We start from the raw sequence: 18,608 nt of genomic DNA, 5'->3' as shown, positions 1-18,608 counted from the left end.
GTGCATCTTAGAGGTCAGCATACTTGTGTCAAAGTTTGATTTAGTCAGGTTACTTTGGCTGCAAAACATTACAGAAAAATCTGGCACTGCTCTGGCTCGTCCAGCTGACCAGAAGAGCACTCTGCTGGAATAATGCGTTTGCTTTGTGATGCACTTGAGTGTTTTGTGTGCACGAAGGGTTTTACACACACTATTTGAATTACAGGAACTACAGGAATTTCCTCAAAGTTTCCCAAAAGGAGCTCTCTAAACTGCCTCATTCATCTTGTTGAATGAAGCAACATGATGGAACAACATGGTGGCACCGAAATCAGTGTTTTTGAGTCTCAAAGGACAGAAGGGATGTAGGCAACAGGTACAGCAACATGATCAAAGGAATTAGAGCACTTCTTATTTAATTTGTTATACTGTGACTTTGCACTTTCTGTTTCAGACTGATTTGCAGAGAAAACTTTAAGACAGAGAGAGATGTAATGACAGAGTGAGAGAGATGAATAGAGACCAAAGCTCCTTCCTTTTTACAGAGCTGTGAATTTCTTCAGAAGGAACATTCTTCTCATTTTGCTAATGCAGTTACATAACACATCAGTATATCAGCAGTGTGGAGCGCCGGCACAATTAGCCCTCCTGTGGAATCAGTCACAATGCCGCTAATGCCTCACACATTCATCTGACTTTCAGGCTGCTATTTTTAATTAGAAATAACTGACAAATGGACTCAAAGCCCTTCTCAGATGCTTGTGTGATTTTCCTTTAGTGCATTATGGACTACAAGGTGATGTTGGGAGAAGATTTTTGTGGAGTCGAGACTCTGTGTGTGCCTGTTCTGCAGAGATAGTGGTGAAGTCCAGACACCCCATCTCACTGCTATCTGTGCCCAACATACACACACGTAGACACACAGACAAACACACACAATGATGGGTTGTTGGAAGCAGCATTTACACATGGAGGGCAGGCTGCCCTGGACACACAGTGAGATTGGGTGGGTCACATGGAATAAAAATGAACAGGGGCAAGGAAAAATGAAAACTAAGACAAATGATGGAGGGAAGCAGGAAGGCAGAGTAATGTGTGTGTGTGTGTGTGTGTGTGTGTGTGTGTGTGTGTGTGGTATGGTATAAGAGGAGCCATGCTGCCAAAGGCTTTTGAATTTACCTGTGTGAGGGCAGGGGAAGGTCTGGAGTGAAGGTTTTAGAATGGATCTAAAGGATCGAGTTGAGCAGTGGCTTCACAAACAAGGACACCCAGAGTGGGAAAAAATGCAATGAAAAAAGAAGGCGGTTGAGGCGTTAATCTAAAGTCTGGAGAAAATGAAGCAGCAAAGGATAAGAATGTTGTGTGTAAGCTGAAAACTTTAGTCATTTAATGATGTAGTCTTCTCGATTGATTGAAAACGCTATGGTTGACAGCACTCAATCATTATAAGCAAATTACTTGGTATACACAAAATATCAAAGCTCAGTTTTGCAAAGCAAAGCTAGTCTGACTACAGTCTGTTGATTGCCATATAAAAGCACCTGAAAGTGTTCATCTACATAAGTACTGGTAACATTTTAAGGCTGCAAGAGGTAATTTATAAAAATAACTTCATATTTGCTGAAATGTTCACTGTCTTCACAGTAGTACATGAGACAGATTATCTGGGGAAAAAATCAGGTTCCTCTGGCTGGTTCTAGTGCTGCTAAGGGCATTTGCAAGAATACACCGGGCCCAGATGAAACCAACCAATCAGAGCAAAGAAAGCTATAAAGACGCTTTGGTTTGGAGGCTTGAAGATAGTCAATTATGGAGTCTGATTCCCAGGGTCCCAAAGCATCAGTATTTGACGCCCTGAGAATAAGACTCAACAATCGGCTATCTTTCTTGGCTCTGATTCGTTGTTTTCATCTAGGGCCGGTGGATTCTTGCAAATGCCGCTAGAATGAGCCAAAAGAGCCTGTTTTTTTCACAGATTATCTGTCTGATGTACTACTGTCAGAATATAGTGGACGTTTCAGCAATATTTTTTAGAACAAGTACCTACTGTAGCTTTAACAGTCAAAATCCCAGCTAATCTGCTTCATCATGGTTCTGATTGTAGTTAGAGCAAATTTGTTTGCTTGTGTTACCCAGAAGACCCCACACCAACTGTCTAATTCTCAGTATGTGGTCACACCAAAAAATGGCACAACAAAATTAATTTCCTTAATTCCTTAAATTTGTGGTGCTGGAGGCTTGGTGATGTAGCAACCTACATTCCTGATAGCTTTGCAGTCATTTTATCATACTATCAATCCGGGTCCCTCTCTAGTGTTCTTTCTTTACATTTTTCCAGAGAAGTAAATGTAGTAATGCTAGTATCTAGTGGCTACCCTAAGGTAATAGCTAGTAATCTAATAATGCTGAAGCAATAAATAAATCTCTGTAAAATGTATGACATTGGCTTGTACCTCAGAGCGTTGTCACATTATTTTCAGCAGTGATTTATAACCATTTTGAAAGACAAATGATGTTGTACTGATGATAGGTGCATCAGATCACACTTTTATGACGTTTTAGAAGGCATGGAGGAATGACATGTTTTGTTAATATGTTTGATTTGAAGACTTATTACTAGTAAGTTGGTACTTGCCTCTGCTGCATCTGCTAAAGCCTGCCTAACTAAGCTAGCAGTGCAAATGGTCTGAACCAGTGGTCCCCAACCTTTTTCCTTGAGGGAACCCTTTTCTATCATTGAGCAAACTGATGGCTAAATGATATGTTTTATGGGAATTCAATATTTTAATTAATACATAACAATAACAGTAGAGAACAACTAAAACTGTACAATGAACCCAAATAGTGAAGACAATAACTCCAGGAAGTTTGTGTTGGTACAACAGTGGTTTGAAGTTGCACAAAACTACAGTATATTGGTGCAATCTATACATTTTGGTTATCAAAGTTAATAGAAAATGACTTTAATTAATATTAAAGTTCATCGGGACACCATCCTTAAAGAAGGGAAAGGAAAGCTAATAATTGATTCAGTCTCATAAAATACACTAAACTAAGAGCATGGAGGAGCGGGAGGGTTTGATTTCCCTCTCCTCGTGTGTGCTGAGGTTGAGGCTGAATTTAGGGGTGTGTGTGTGTGTGTGTGTGTGTGTGTGTGTGTGTGATCTCAGATTAACGGTGCTGTTAAAAGGGAGGCATGGTTGCAAGAGGAAACGCATTGCTCTGCAGAGTTAACAACTTTGCGTTGCTCCGGTAAAGTCAGCTGGCAGACTTTCTCTTTAAAGCTGCAGATGCTTGTTGAATCCGTTAGTGGTGGGCTAACCAGGGATCACAGGAGAAAGCAGGCCGAGGTCTGATAGCTTATCACCCGGTGTGGGCATTGCACGTCATCAAGTTGCATCAGGTTACGGTCAGAGAAGGTGACCCGTCATAATAAAAGTCCGGTTATACCACACCAAATGAACAAGTTCATGTTTGAAGGTCTCCTTTGAACCTACACTGGTCTGAACCACTGTCTAAAGTAGGTAGTGAAGGTAGGAGATTCAGGGTGAGTAGTGTCCCTGTATATTTGCGACAGAATGGGAAGTAGTAACAGTCAGCATCTCTTTTGTATAGCAGATTGTACTCTGGCAGAGCAGTTTGTGTGTTGTGATGCAGATAAGGTGCCAACTTTGGACTCTTCGTTCCCTTAGGAGTTCAGGGCCAGTGTGTAACATTTAGGAGGATCTATTGTAATAATAATCACCTGAAAATAAGAATCATTGTGTTTTTGTTACCTTAGAATGAGCTGTTTATCTACAGAGGGAGCAGGTTGGCTTCCGCCATGTTGAACCTCCATGTTTCTACAGTCGCCCAGAACAGACCAAACACTGGCTCTAGGCATTTTGTTGTCGACTTTTGTGGCCACCGTTTTCCTACACACTTCACAGCCCTTTCTTATTCCCAGATCGTCAAATACAGATGCCAGCGGTGTTCAGTGAGTTCACCGCTAGATGAGACTAAATCCTACACACTGGTTCTTTAAGCAGCTATTGTGTTGATCTTTTTTAGCACTCCACATTTACTGATGGAAACAAGATGTCACATAATTTACCTTTTGGCTGCAGGAATGAGAGAAATATACCTGCAAGCAAAAAGAGACCCAGGAATGCAAGGGACAGCTGCATATAAACCCCCACACAGCACAGTGATTTATTTGAGTCCACAATGTGCAAAATCAATCAGATAAGGGGTGAAGAAATTCCATTGCGCTCTAAGCTATGAAGTGTTGATGTGAATTTAAAATACTGTGAGGCAATGAGGCCATGCCCAGGATCTCTGTCCTCCGGGGCTAAGCTTTGGCTCGCTTCAAGAGCTATCATGTTGTGCCCAATGAAGGAGAAATAATGCCTTTACTTCCACTTCCTGTCCTGGCAGTGTCACGCAGCACTGTCTGTCTCCGCTTCCCAGTCCCACAGCCCTGCCCAGTCTCGCAGCCCTGCCCAGTCCCTTGCTGGAGGGCGGTCAGGGGGGCTAAAAGCCTCTTCACATGAGGAGATAATACCCCCTCTAATTGGCTATCACTTTGGGAACGAGGCACGATCCCCCCTCCCCCCGCCTTCCCTCCTGTTTTCTGTTCCTTGGCCAGCTCCCGCAGATTATTATAGATGACAGATGCCGCCATCTTATGGGAGACGGCAGGATTATCTTGTTGTGGCAGGCGGTGCATGGAGAGTCTGTCGGAAAATGGTTTGAAACAGAGCAGAGCAAACAAAGAAACACATGCGCCAAGAATCACGCAAGCATATATATGCTGTACAAATACACACAGAGTGGTGATAAAGCACTTGCTCGCCATAACAAAGCAATAAAAGCCACCACTGATTTAAACACCAGAATGATAAATAGAGCCTCAAGTGGTCATTAGAGGATCCAAGCCTTGGGGACAAATCATTTGACACTGAGAATATAAGCTCCAATTCATCATCTAGGAAAGTTTTATAGGCATGTCTCAAAAATTTCACCAACAGATGTGTCACTTGCTATGTGACTGACATATAGTGGTTTGAGAAATGGCATGTTTAGTCATGATGCTGATGGTATTGAGCATGACCGAATTAAATCTGACATACAGTACAGACAGAGGCTTGTATATGGGTGCTGTCAACTTGTTTTGTGCATCCAGGCGCCTGGTAGGTCACCCTTAAAGAGTGTGCCCCATCCCACATCGCAGAATTGGTCCGGCCCAGTGACAGCCCACACACCCACTTGCACTTGGCCCACATACAGCATAAATTAGGGTCCACAGGTGGTCCAGATCTGGTTTCCACATATGGCCCATCAGTCAACTGTCTCTCACTTTCCTGCCCCGTCAGCACTGCAGGTTTAATTTAAAGGTTTAATGGAAATTCAAGAAATTTTGATGTTAACACTTTTAACAACTATTTGCCAAAAACAAGCAAAAAAAAGAATGCTGAAAATTGTTGGGTCCAACATAGGGCTATAATAGGGCAAGCTATGGTCATTAAGTTGACTGATATATGGCTATGTAATGGGACATATCTGGCTACCAGATCTGGACCACCTCTGGACCGTAATACACTGCTGTATTTGGGCAAGGTGTATGGGCCAGACCAATTTTGTTATGTGGCATGTAGGCGATAAGGTCTGGGTTTTATTCCAACCTGGGGCTGTCTGCTGCATGTCGTCCCCTCTCTCGTCTCCCCTCTCCTTTCAATCTTAAACTGTCCCTATCAAATAAAGCCATAAAAAAGCCTATACAATTGCAGCATTAAAGAAAATGCATCATTGCCAAGAAACTGCAAAGGTTATCATGTATTGATGATAGAGGCCAGTGGTTCCCAACCTTTTCCCTTAGGAGACCTCTTTCCTATCACTAGTAGTACACTGATTACCCCTGACTCAGTGGCATATTTTATGGAGACTTAATATTATATTCAAAACTGTACAATGAACACGGAACTCAGTAACTGCAAGAACTTTGTGTAAAACAAGAGACTGGGATGAATTTTGAACAGATTATTTCATGTTTAAAGAACTTTTTATACAATTATCTGTCTGTATTTATTTATCTTATCTTTAGCAATCATACACTCTTAATAGGCTTTTATTTTCTTAAAATTTACTCAACAAGTTACTTTACAATTACTTTTGAACCAAATGCTGAGCTATAGGCCTACTGTGCATATTTTTAAAGTTTTTCTTACACCAGTGTTAATTTTGACAGCAAATTCTGATTTAGTCTTAGTCTTAGTCTTTTGAATAACACACCATTTAGTTTTAGTCATATTTTAGTCATCTGAAATCTTTTAGTCTTAGTCTAGTTTTAGTCGACTAAATATCATAAGAGTTTTAGTCTTAGTCTAGTTTTAATAGACCAAATATTAGCAGATTTTAGTCGACTAAATCACGGTGGTTTATCTGATAAAATAACCTTAGTGAGTATGCTAACCTTTGCATGTATTTCTAGATGAGTCGTCTGTGAATGTCACTTCAAGTTGGTAGTGTTTTTCCCAGCGATTTTTGCTCCACACGGTTTACAGACGGTCTTGTTGTCCTTGTTGCCAGATATGAAGTGTGACCAGATGTCAATTCTTCGTTTTCGTCCTAGACCTAGCTCTGACATTTCTGCTGTTCATGAGCCATTGCCCTCGGACCGGGTGCACTGCAAAACATTTGCGTGTTGCTAACGAGCGAAGTCAACTGAAATCAGCCAAAGCTGTGTAACTAAGACTAAATATAAAAAAATATAAAATAAAATAATAATAAATAATATAAAAAAACTAAACACAACTAAATATAATGTAAACAACCGAACTGTTGTGGAAACGTCCTCAAACCTGTGCGAAGTTCGGCAAACTCGTTTAGCTCTTGCGCCTGCATTTGCCGCGGCTTTTTAAAATGCCTCTGCTGCTTCTGCATAGATCAACCTACCCTCAAAGATTCGCTCTGATTGGATTGCTTCCCAAATTGTCCCACAAAAAGAGTAGCTCTGATTGGATCTCTTCTCCATTTGTCCCTCCCTAACATTTTCGTCTCATTTTTATTCGTTGACTTAAGTGTCAGTTATATTTCGTCACAGTCCTCGTCATCATATCTGACTTTTTTTTTTAGTTTTTATTTAGTTTTCGTCCGTGAAAAAGGTTTGTTGATGAATATTTTTCGTCATAGTCTTCGTCAACGAAATTAACACTGTCTTACACACCTTAAAATCAAGAATGCCTTCTGACCCCCAGGTTGGGAATCACTGACATATAGGCAGTGAAAATATGCAGTGTGTAAATTGGGTTTCATAATACAGGAGGCCAACAAAGTCATTAAGAGTCCTCTACTGATTCCGCATTGCAAAAACAGCATCAACATTGATGCAGCAGACCTTTTTCACAGGTAGGTTGAGGTTCCATTCAGGTCAAACAGAGTCAGTCTGCTATTGTACATGTTTGCCCACTGGAAAGGCTCTGCTACACTAAATAGAACAGAGCCTTAATTTGTATAATTGATAACACCCCTATATTTACCCCACTATTTCATGTCAAAATGGCTGCTGTAAGAAAGGTCTATTGTTTTTTTTTTTTTAATCCACACATTCTTTTTCCTTGTCAGAACCTGGTGCCCCAGATTACCCACAATGCAACTTGACTGCATACAGTTGTTGTACAGTTGTGCAGTAATAAATTGGTGGGGAACACTTAAATAAATAATTATGAATACATTTAAAAATGTATTTTTAAACTGCAGTATTTAGTCATAAATATTGAATTTCAGGGGCTTCAATGGATCCTTTGATGATAATACAATCTTAAAGCTATGTTGCAAGACTTAAAAAACGAAAGGAACCATAGGGGACTGGATATAAAAAAGAAAAAATCAGAACAACAAAGGAAACCCATCAGCAAGGTGGGAAAATCAATTACAGAGAAGTAGGTCTATAAAGGTACGTTTTAAGAAGAAAATTAAAAGTACCAAAAGGTGACATCACTCTGCAACAACACGTCATCTGCTCCCATTATAAGCTCTGTTGCTGTAATAGACTCCATGCATCCATCACGTCTCAACACACACCGACATACACATCCTCTGCCTGACTGATCCATTTCAGTCCTGACTAGCTGCTGTTAGTGCCAACAAAAGGTCAAAGACTGACCTTTATCTCTGCTCTCAGGTACCACAAATCTCCACTGAACAGCCCCGCTGTGTGACTGTGTGTGTGTGTGAGTGTGAGTGTGTTTCCCCCTCTCTGTGTTCCTGGGTGTATGTGTGTGATCCAGCACTTCAGCAGAACGAAGCTGGCAGGCTCATTATCATAGGCCTACTCTAAAACAGATAAGGTAGGGATCTATCGGACTGAAATGATGGGACCTGAGTGGGCTTCTAATGGTGGTGGCGTTTGCCAGGCTGCCCTTGTAAGTGGATTTCTACTGCGATCTGCTGTTTGTTTATTGGAGTGCCTGTTGTTCTGGATGCACTCCATAGAGGATACAAATTGCATTATTCACGGCAGGCAGGCTGGTAATGGCAAGGATGAATGATGGCCCCTATTTCTCTCCTGACAGAGAAGGTCGAGAGAGGAGCTCCATACAATTACACACAAGTTTGTGTTCGATCAGCGGATAGCTACGGGTGAAGTGCTCACCACACGCTGGAGGCCTGGAGGAATGGAGTTTAGGGAGAGGAGAGGGCTCGGAGTTGGACTCTCTCATAGGGATTTCAGGGTATGAAGTGTAGCGTTACTAAATGAATTTGCCTTTGCCAAATTATATTGTGAACTTAGGTCTTGGGGGGGGATATATGCTTTTTTTTTTTTAAGTCTAACCATTGATTTTTCTTGCTAAGTCAATTTAGTATCTGCAAACAACAAGGCGACATAGCAAATTGATGTGAAACACATGATCTACATGACTTTTTCTTGCTATTCATTCTTCTTCATTACAGAGTACAAACTAGACAGTGACAAGGATGACGTGCCAACTATTTTGATATGGATTAGACCCATATGCTGTATTACAGATAAAATATAGGCCAATAACCGCCTGTTATAAATATCAGATAACATCCAGTCAGAGTCAACCACTTTTGATATGATGGATGTTCTTTCCTGATCTTCCTGACTGTACCTAAACATACAGATAAAAACAAACAAAATGTTCTTTTTATTTCTGAGATATTGTCATATTTAGTCTCTTTAGCAATGATGGAGCTACATGTGAACCTGGACTAGTTGTTTCCAATTATGTCAGAAAGCATTTCGGTACATAACGTGTTTGATGAAATAGGCAGAAAAAAGGAAAAAATGCTGAAAATATATAAAACACACGTCAATTAAAGGACTAGTAAGTGTAGGATTTAGTGGCGTCTAGCAGTTCTTTTCAGATTGCAACCAGCTGAACATCGTTGGCGTCTGTATCTGACAATATGGGAATGAGAACAGGCTATGAACTGTGTTGGAGAAACTACAGTGGCCTTGGAATTCACGGAAAATGCATCCTGGTCCTCGGTCTGCCCCATGGCCTCCTCACCTTGTCCAGCACATGCCAGGAACACCTCTGCCCTGGAGGCATCCTCACCAGATGCCCGAACCACCTCAACTGGCTCCTTTCTACGCGAAGCAGCTGCTCCATTCCGAGTCCCTCACGGATGACCGAGCTTCTCACCCTATCCCTAAGGGAGACGCTGGCCACCCTCCTCAGAAAACCCATTTTGGACGCTTGTACCCGCAATCTCGTTCTTTCGGTCCTGACCCATCGCTCATGACCATAGGCGAGGGTAGGAACAAAGATCGACCGGTACATAGAGAGCTTCGCCTTTCGGCTCAACTCTCATTTCGTGACAACAGTGTGACAAAATGACCGGTACATAGAGAGCTTCGCCTTTCGGCTCAACTCTCTTTTCGTGACAACAGTGTGACAAAATGACCGCAATATCGCCCCTACTGCCCTGATTCTCTGGCCAACCTCCCTTTCCATTCTACCCTCACTCGTGAACAAAACCCTGAGGTACTGAACTCCTTCACTTGGGGTTGACTTATTCCCTACCAGGAGTAGACAATCCACCGGTTTCCTGCTAAGAACCATGGCCTCTGATTTAGAGGTGCTGAAGGTCACAGGCCGATGCTGCCATCAGGACCACATCATCCGCAAAAAGCAGCAATGTACTCCTCAGCCCACCGAAGTGCAACCCTTCCCCCCTACGACTACGCGTCAGTATCCTGTCCATGAAAATCACAAACAGGATTGGTGACAAACAAGTCCAATTTACGACCAAGAATCCGGACACAACTCTTGCTTTGGAAGTAGAGGGATTGGATGGCCCTGAGAAGTGACCACCTCACCCCATCACCTCCCACAGAATATTCTGGGGAACCCGGTCATATGCCTTCTCCAAATCCACAAAACACATGTACACTGTGTTCCAAATTATTATGCAAATATGATTTAAATTAAAAAAACATTAGATTTTTTGTTTTTCAATGAAAGTTTTCAATTGTGCTGCATGTCTGTTTAGACACTGACATCAATCTCAGACAGCTTTGTTTTTATTAGTTTGCCAAGTGAGCCTAATTAATGGGAAACTTCTTAAGGATGTTGTTCCACATTATTAAGCAAGTCACAGGTTTCATGCAATATAGGGGGAAAAAATATCTTTCTGCAGATGAAAAGCGTGAAATAGTGCAGTATCTTTTACAAGGTATGAAACCACTGGATATTTTACAAAATATTAAGAGAGATCATCGTCCTATGAAAAGATCTGTGTCTGACTCAGAGGGCAGATTGGTTCGTTCAGATAAAGGCGTGTTAAGGAAAGTTTCTGTAAGGCTAATTCATCTTATTAAGTGAGCAGCTGTGAAAAAGCCACTGATGAGTAGTAAAAAAGGTATTTGAAGTTGCTGGTGCCTCTGGAGTCCCAAGATCCTCTCGACGCAGGATCCTCCAGAGGCTTGCTGATGTGCATAAAGCTGTATTTTGGCCACCCTTAAACAATGCCCACAAGGAGACATGATTGCAGTGGGCTCAGAAATACATGAACGGCCTATCCTCACAAATACGTTTTTCTTGAATCCGGATAAATACTTTATCATATCGGCCTCGCGTCCAGACGGATACGGCGTTTTCGGGTTGTGAAAACTGTATTTTTTGGAAACGGGTCCCAGAGTGGGAAAATCCGAAAACGCAGGATGGCCCGGAGTCGTCTGGACGGCAAAAACTGATTTTTTCCGAAAAACGATTACGTATTTGTCCCGCCCCTCTCAAGCCTTTAACCTCAGCCGCCGCCGCTAGACACATCATAACAACAACAACGGCGGACTACTACTACTTGTTTGTAAACAGCGCATGCTCCATGGCTTCTCTTCCGGTTTTAGTGTATTGGTGTGGCGGCCTCACAGTGCAACATACAGGTCTGGCATATGTACTACAGCGTTTTTGGTCGTTTCAGTGAATCCGTGTGGACGCAGATATTTCTGGAAACGACGCAGTGTTTACGGAGATTACGGCTGGAATCATGGGAAGTTAGTTGGTAGGCCCCTTTAAGGTGCCTGAGGGTGTCAAAATGACCTCTGCAAAATATGTGGAGTTCCTAACTGCCCATTTCCTGCCATGGTATAAAAAGAAGAACCATGAGTAAAATCATTTTCATGTGAGACAACGCACCATCCCATGCTGCAACAAATACCGTTGAGGCCTAGGCTGCTATGGGCATTAAGGGAGAAAGAATCACAGTGTGGCCACCATCATCTCCTGACCTCAACCCTATTGAGAACCTGTGGAGCATCCTAAACCCTTTTTGCCCCACTGGCAACAATTGTTGAGGGTGGGTGACAGTTTACCTCAAAACAGGAGCTCTGGGAGGCAGAAACAGTACATGGACTTACAAGTTCAATGGATGAGAGAATTGTTAATGTGATATCAAAGAAGGGCTCCTATGTTAATATGTAACTCGATCTTTAAAGATGTTTTTGATTTAAATAGCTTTGATTTGAGAAAAATTATCCCCTCTAATTCAAAAAATACAACAGATTTCAGTTTTCAATCCTTTAGAAACTATTAAAAGTGTTTTGAAACTGTGTTTTACATAATAATTTGGAACACTGCATTTTGAGTTATTTTGCAAAAAATGCCATTGTCATCATTGGTAATTGTGTTTAATAAAATCCAGATTACGATATAATTGTTGAGGAATAAAAAATCCTATTGACTGCCAATTATATCTACTATTTAGTAAGAAAAAGAACAAAAACAGTATATGCATAATAATTTGGAACACAGTGTAGACCGGATGGACATATTCCCAGGCCCCTTCCAAAACACCTGCGAGAGTGAAGAGTTTGTCTGTTGTTCCACGACCAGGATGGAACCCGCATTGTTACTCTTCAATCAGAGGTTTGACAATCAACCAAACCCTCCTTTCCAACACTTTAGAGTAAACTTTCCCAGGGAGGCTGGGTAGAGTGATGCCTCTGTAGTTGGCACACACCCTCTGGTCCTCCTTTTTAAATAGGGGAACCACCCACCCAATCCGCCACTCCTTCGGCATTGTCCCCTACTTCTACGCAATGTTGAAAAGGCATGTCAACCAAGACAGCCCCTCAACACCCAGAGCCTTCAGCATTTCTGGGCGAATCTCATCAATCCCCGGGGCTTTGCCACTGTGGAGTTGTTTGACTACCTCAGTGACTTCCCATAGGGAAACTGATGCAGATCCCCCCATCCTCCAGCCCTGCCTCTATCACAGAGGGCGGGATTGTTGGACTAGTTGAGTTCAGGAGTTTCCCAAAGTGCTCTTTCCACCGCCCAATTACCTCCTTAGTTGAGGTCAGCAGCATCCCATCCCCACTGTAAACAGCTTGGATGGTTCCCCGCTTCCAACTCCTGAGGTGTCTGACGGTTTCCCAGAAGCACCTGGGTGCCGTCTGAAAGTCTTTCTACATGACTCCTCCCACACCCGCTGTTTGGTGTATAAGCACAAATAACAGTCAAAGTCTTCCCCCCAGAGCCCGTAGGCGTAGGGAGGCAACCCTCTCGTCCACCAGGGTGAACTCCAACGTAGCTGCGGACTTGTGTCCCCACACCCGCATGACGCCTCACACCTTGGGCAACTCCAGAGAAGAATAGGGTCCAACCCAATATGCAGCATGAAGAGGCGGCCACAGAGTAAAGCAGAACTGACTTACAACAGGAAATTTCCTGCGGAACTGACATGAGGGCCCACACATGTAGTTCACTTTAATTTTACGATTCAGATTAATTTTTCTGATATTCTGCATTCTGATATATTTTACATATTGGCTATATTGAGCTGTAGCCTGTTCATCAGTTTTTAATGTCGCTTGAAAACTTATTCTGTCTTCTGTTGCATTTGCTGCATTTTCTGTATATCATTATGTTATTCACACTGTAGGCCGATGACCTAAATCAGAATCAAAACCAATTTTCTTTTTTCTTTTTTTTTTTTGGTTCATATGTGATCTGTTTATTTCATGACAGTATGAACAGCACAAATCACATGAAATCTGATCTTTTCAGTTCTTGTTTGGGCCACTTTCATATGTTGTCCAAATCAGATACAATGCAATGTGACCTGTCATATCAGACTTCATGTGACTTCTATGTCATCAGCGTAGCTTTATCCTTTTTGGCACAAGGTGTTTCCATTCCTCTTCAGTGTACCATTACCTTCCTCTTTCATTGGACTTGTTTGCCTTCACTGACTGTCTTCCTGTTGCAGATCTTTTGTTCTGAACACTGACAAAGTACTCCTCACTTTTATCTTCATCTGCTTTTGAGACCACATAAAACCTTTCCAGATTTGTGACAATTGAATCATGTGAATTATATTTACCTAACAATCTACTAAGACTAAGGGCTACGTGGGGCTGTACTTAGTGAGCTGAATCTGAGCTAAATTATAACATTAGCAAGCTAACATGCTCACATTGCTTCCTAACATGCTGATGAAGCAGGTTTACTATGTCCTTCAACTTAGTTTAGCATTTGTTAAGTAGGACAAAACACAAAGTACAGCTGACGCTGATGGAAATGTCATACGTTTTGCAAGTATTTGGTCATAAATCTAGTATTAGACAAATTTAGATTTTGACCATGGTGGCACTGGATAAAAATTGATTGGATTACTAAAGTGATTAGGATTTAAACAAGACAAACATGAATGCCTGTATCGAACAATCCATCAGTACATGAAAACCACATTCCAAACTTGTGGTGGTGCAAGAGGAAAAGTCAGTAGGATTCACTGTCCAGAAACCAGGACATTTGGGGCTATTTAGTAGAGGATGAGATATTTTATTAAAAGCAAAAAAGTAAAAGTGTGGGGATCACCAAAGTCAGTAGGAATTGTCCTCTGGGGAACATGAATGTCTCTATTCAAAATTGCAAGGCAATCCATCTAATAGCTGTTTTTATTTTAGTCTGGACCAAAGTGGTGGCCTGTCACAGATTGACATTGCTCACATCATGTCTATTTAGAGTAAATACTCAGCATGCTTACTTGTCACATCTCTCTGAACATTGTGTTAAGTTCAGCCACTTAGCAGGTGCATTCTGCTGTCAGCGACTATTTATTTTTAATCAGGATGTAGCAGGCCGTGCATATTGCTATTTGAAGCATATAAACTTGAATATTAGTTGCATTCACCTGAGGGCTCATATTCTAAACAGCTACTTAACTCAGTACCTGTTTGTTTTCATGAATGAGGAGGAAAATTATGACAAATTTTGTTTTTTGTAGCCTACATGACCACTGCCAAACAAAGATAACACAAAAACAATACTAGAAGAAAAATGTAATTCTGTTTATATTCACAAGATTGTCACCACTAATATTATTACACTCTGTATTCCCTTGAAGGGGCTCTTAAATTGAAACAGACCACATCATCTGTGCTTCTAAGCACACAGTCCTGCTATTTTATACTCCCTTGCCTATTCATGTCTATGAAAGCAGTTTTCAAACTTTCTTGGCCCAAGGTATGTAGTTATGTGAATAATCAGTCAGGCATTTTGTGGGAGCCATATGTCAATAAAACTTTGTGGTTGTCCTAAAATTCTACAAGACACCTGGCCTTGTGTCATTGGATGTAAATGACTATAAAAACTGCCGGTCAATTTAAAATGTTTGTCCAGCAGTGACACCATGGCTGTAGCAGAAATTAAGTCCTTCACAGTATTGTGTAGCTCCATAGTTTGAAAGCTGAAGTTCCTTACTCATTCTCTCTGGCACTGATGCAACACAGTTAGTCTTCTTCACACCACTTTCACAGGATTGTTGTTAGCATTGTCCCTGTCAGACAGTTCTAAGGTTATGTTTTCCTGTATGGAAGGTCATTAGTATAGTCACAATATTACTGAGATTACTGAGCACTACATACATTTGATTGAGGAATCAATGGGCAAGTCCACATTTAAGTCACTGTCTGTTGAGAGGCACATGTGGGCTCACTAGGTGTTTTACAATTAAAAACAAATTGTGTTACACAGTGGAGCAAGCAGCCACATTAGTGTTTCTTATTTATCTACAGGATTTTCTGTGAAATAGGGGTTTCACAAATAAGAGCCTAGACAAACTAAAAAAGATTAGTCTGTAGCCCCCAGCACTATCTTTATTTCTAGGAATTTATATTGAACAATTCCGTAATTCACAATGTATGTCCAATGCCAAAATTTAGTGCCAATGCAGAAAGTATTTTATTTAACAATGCATAAACTAAGGACATATTTCCGACCCAACTGGCAAATTTCGAAATAAATCGGTTGTGTCATCAGCAAACTTCAATGGTTGAAGCCTTGCATTCTTGTTAGATTTTGAAATATGAAAGTCATATTTCTGTTTATTATTTTTTGTCTTGTGAACAAAGATAAATAAATGACTGCAGTGATACATTTCCACAGTTCCTGTCAGAGAGCAAATAACTTGCTTCTTTAATGTAAGGCATGAAGCACCTCTAACATTACAGCAACTGGAATAAAGGAAATGCACGCTTTAATGACCAAAGGCAATAAATTAATTTCAACTAAGAATGTGTCCATTAAGGGTAAACAAACAGCCAGCTTACTGCAAGCCCAAGCATTCAGCCCAGATACAATAACCCTTAAAAGGGACCCAAAACAGGGCCTATCTGGGTGTTGACTGTACTGGTGAAAATACTGGTCTGACAGCTGGGAGTGTAACTGTCGTTATTTAATAATCCCACTCCTTGGACAAAGTTACAGGGCTACTAGCAAAGAGTAACTTTTTTAAAGGTTTAATTTCATCCTGTATTTGTGGATTGCCTCAGAGAAGATTTGATTGTGTTGATATTAAATACTGATACAAATAACATCCAGTGTTAAGCACTGCCTCTGGTGGTCAGGAAGAATGAAATGCAACATTTTTATCAGCTAAAATCCCTCATCTGAATTATGGTGGCTGGACAGTTGGAAGACAATGTTTAGAAATAAATTAGTAAGAAAATCAACCTGGAAAAAAAAGAAGTGAGGGGGAAATGTCCTCCCATCCCTTGTGTTAATTATCCCCCTGCTAATAACAATAAGTGGTCATGAAACTTTAATTCACACGTCACATGCACAGTCTCATGGGTTCATTATTTGCCACAAAAACAGGTGGAATTACAATTCTCTGGGTTCTCACTGTCTTCTTGGTTTTGACTGCTTACACAATAATGTCTGTGTCGCATTTCTACAAGATATATACATTTTTGATAAAAGATGTTGAAATCATGCCTTTATGTGGGAAACACTGCATCATTTAGTTTGAGTACCATCTGAATGAAGACTCATTGCCTAGATAAACCCTTAAATTTTAACCACTTTGATGAGTGACCCTGACTTGACAAATCCTCACGTCTCAGTACCAGCCGAGCACATGTTCACTGCCAACATAATGCTGTGTTAACCTACGCCTCTACCCATGCCCCTGCATCCCCAGCGTCCTCTCAAACCAGAAATCGTGACAGAATGTGAAAGCCCTTCGCTGTGTCAGCCCCACTGTTTGAGGTTGGATGTAGCAGGCAGGGGAACATTATCCTTTTACAGAAATGTATTGATTTATGGAGTTCATAATCTGCAGTGGCACAGAGGGGGAGATGTGGCTCATTCCAGCTATCTGAGACTTACACTTTAATGAAGTCATTTATCTCTGATCTAAGGCTCTCCTATCACACCATCCACCCATCTGCACACACACAACCGGTACCCTCTTGTCCTCTGAGTACATAGCAGGATGAGTTGGAGCAACTGCAATATCAAGAGCATAGGTGACTCTGTGGTTTTTGATATCTGCCATTAACGTTTACCTCATGTGAGACATTTTATATTTGGAATAAGATGACGCAGCGCACTCTGTCACTGATTTGCTCCCTCATTTTATCACAGAAGACTAATCTTCCAACATGAAGATAGGATATATTTTTAACTTGTGGATAGATAGCAGTAGATAGGACAAGTTTATTATTATACAAGTTATCTATTATCACTTGCCACTAGAGGCAATACATCCACCTCACACAAGGGGAAATTTCACTATGAAGTCAGACTCTCTTGTTGGAGCGGGGCTGGGCGAGCATACAGCGTGAATAGGGCATAACGATTTATTTATCTAGGTTACCTCATCTTTTTACCATTTTCTTCATTACACACTTTGTGCTCTATCTGGTGCCCCAGGTACTCCCAGTCCAAGAAGCTTTTATGCGATAAAGAAAAGAATGAATTTGGTAAATCTCACTCACATATCTTGTAAACCTCTGGCACCCACTGTATCCTGCAAATCATGAATTATGCATGCTATTCTGAGCTCCCCATCTTGTTCGCATATGACCTATAGCCAAAATGATTATGCAGATTTAGGGAAATAAATAAATAATCAAATGTTATAAATGGTCACCCGGGGCATGGAAAACTACTGTGCATTTATCAGTCTGTGGGGGACAGAATGAAGGCAGTGTTTCCTCCTGTTTTTTTTTTTCGTTAGTAGAAGTGATTGGCCTGAATTAACACGCTAATGTGGTGGCTGTTGTTTGCACAGCCATTTAAAATGTAATTATTTTCAGCCTGGCGGACTGGCGATGGCAGCTGAGGCCTGCAGCTCATGGATTAGCTTGCCTCAATAAAACTTCAGATGCAGTCCTGCAGTTCCAGTCTTTGTCTGAGAGCAAGAAACACACACACACACACACACACACACACTGTATATGCTCGGCTTAGCATCTTCGAGTGCAATCGCACCTACAGTGGGTTTTGTTTATTCTGAACCCTAATTGCATTCTTGTTACGTTCAAATGTCCCAAATACAAGCACGCTGGGCTTGTAAACAAATGTCACATGACAAAAAAATGGGGCAATTATTGGACAGTTTTGAACAATTCTCTAATGTGGGTACCTTAAAGCTTCACTGATCAATAATTTATACATTAACAACTACTCAAATTTGAAAGGTGGCGCTCGTAGTGACAAATTACCAAGTTTTTGTTGAAAAGAGAGTGACTTTTGAATTTACCTTGTTCAAATGAACATAAACAGAACTCATGAACATGAATACTAATGTTGCTCCAAGTCTGTATTGCCCATTTATCCTCTATCATTGCTGCAGCCTAAAATGCCTGATTTCATGGTAGCAATGCATGT

The sequence above is a fragment of the Dicentrarchus labrax genome, unplaced genomic scaffold, assembly GCF_905237075.1.
Source record: "Dicentrarchus labrax unplaced genomic scaffold, dlabrax2021, whole genome shotgun sequence".
Lineage (NCBI taxonomy): Eukaryota > Metazoa > Chordata > Actinopteri > Moronidae > Dicentrarchus > Dicentrarchus labrax.
This window is presented reverse-complemented; position numbering follows the sequence as displayed.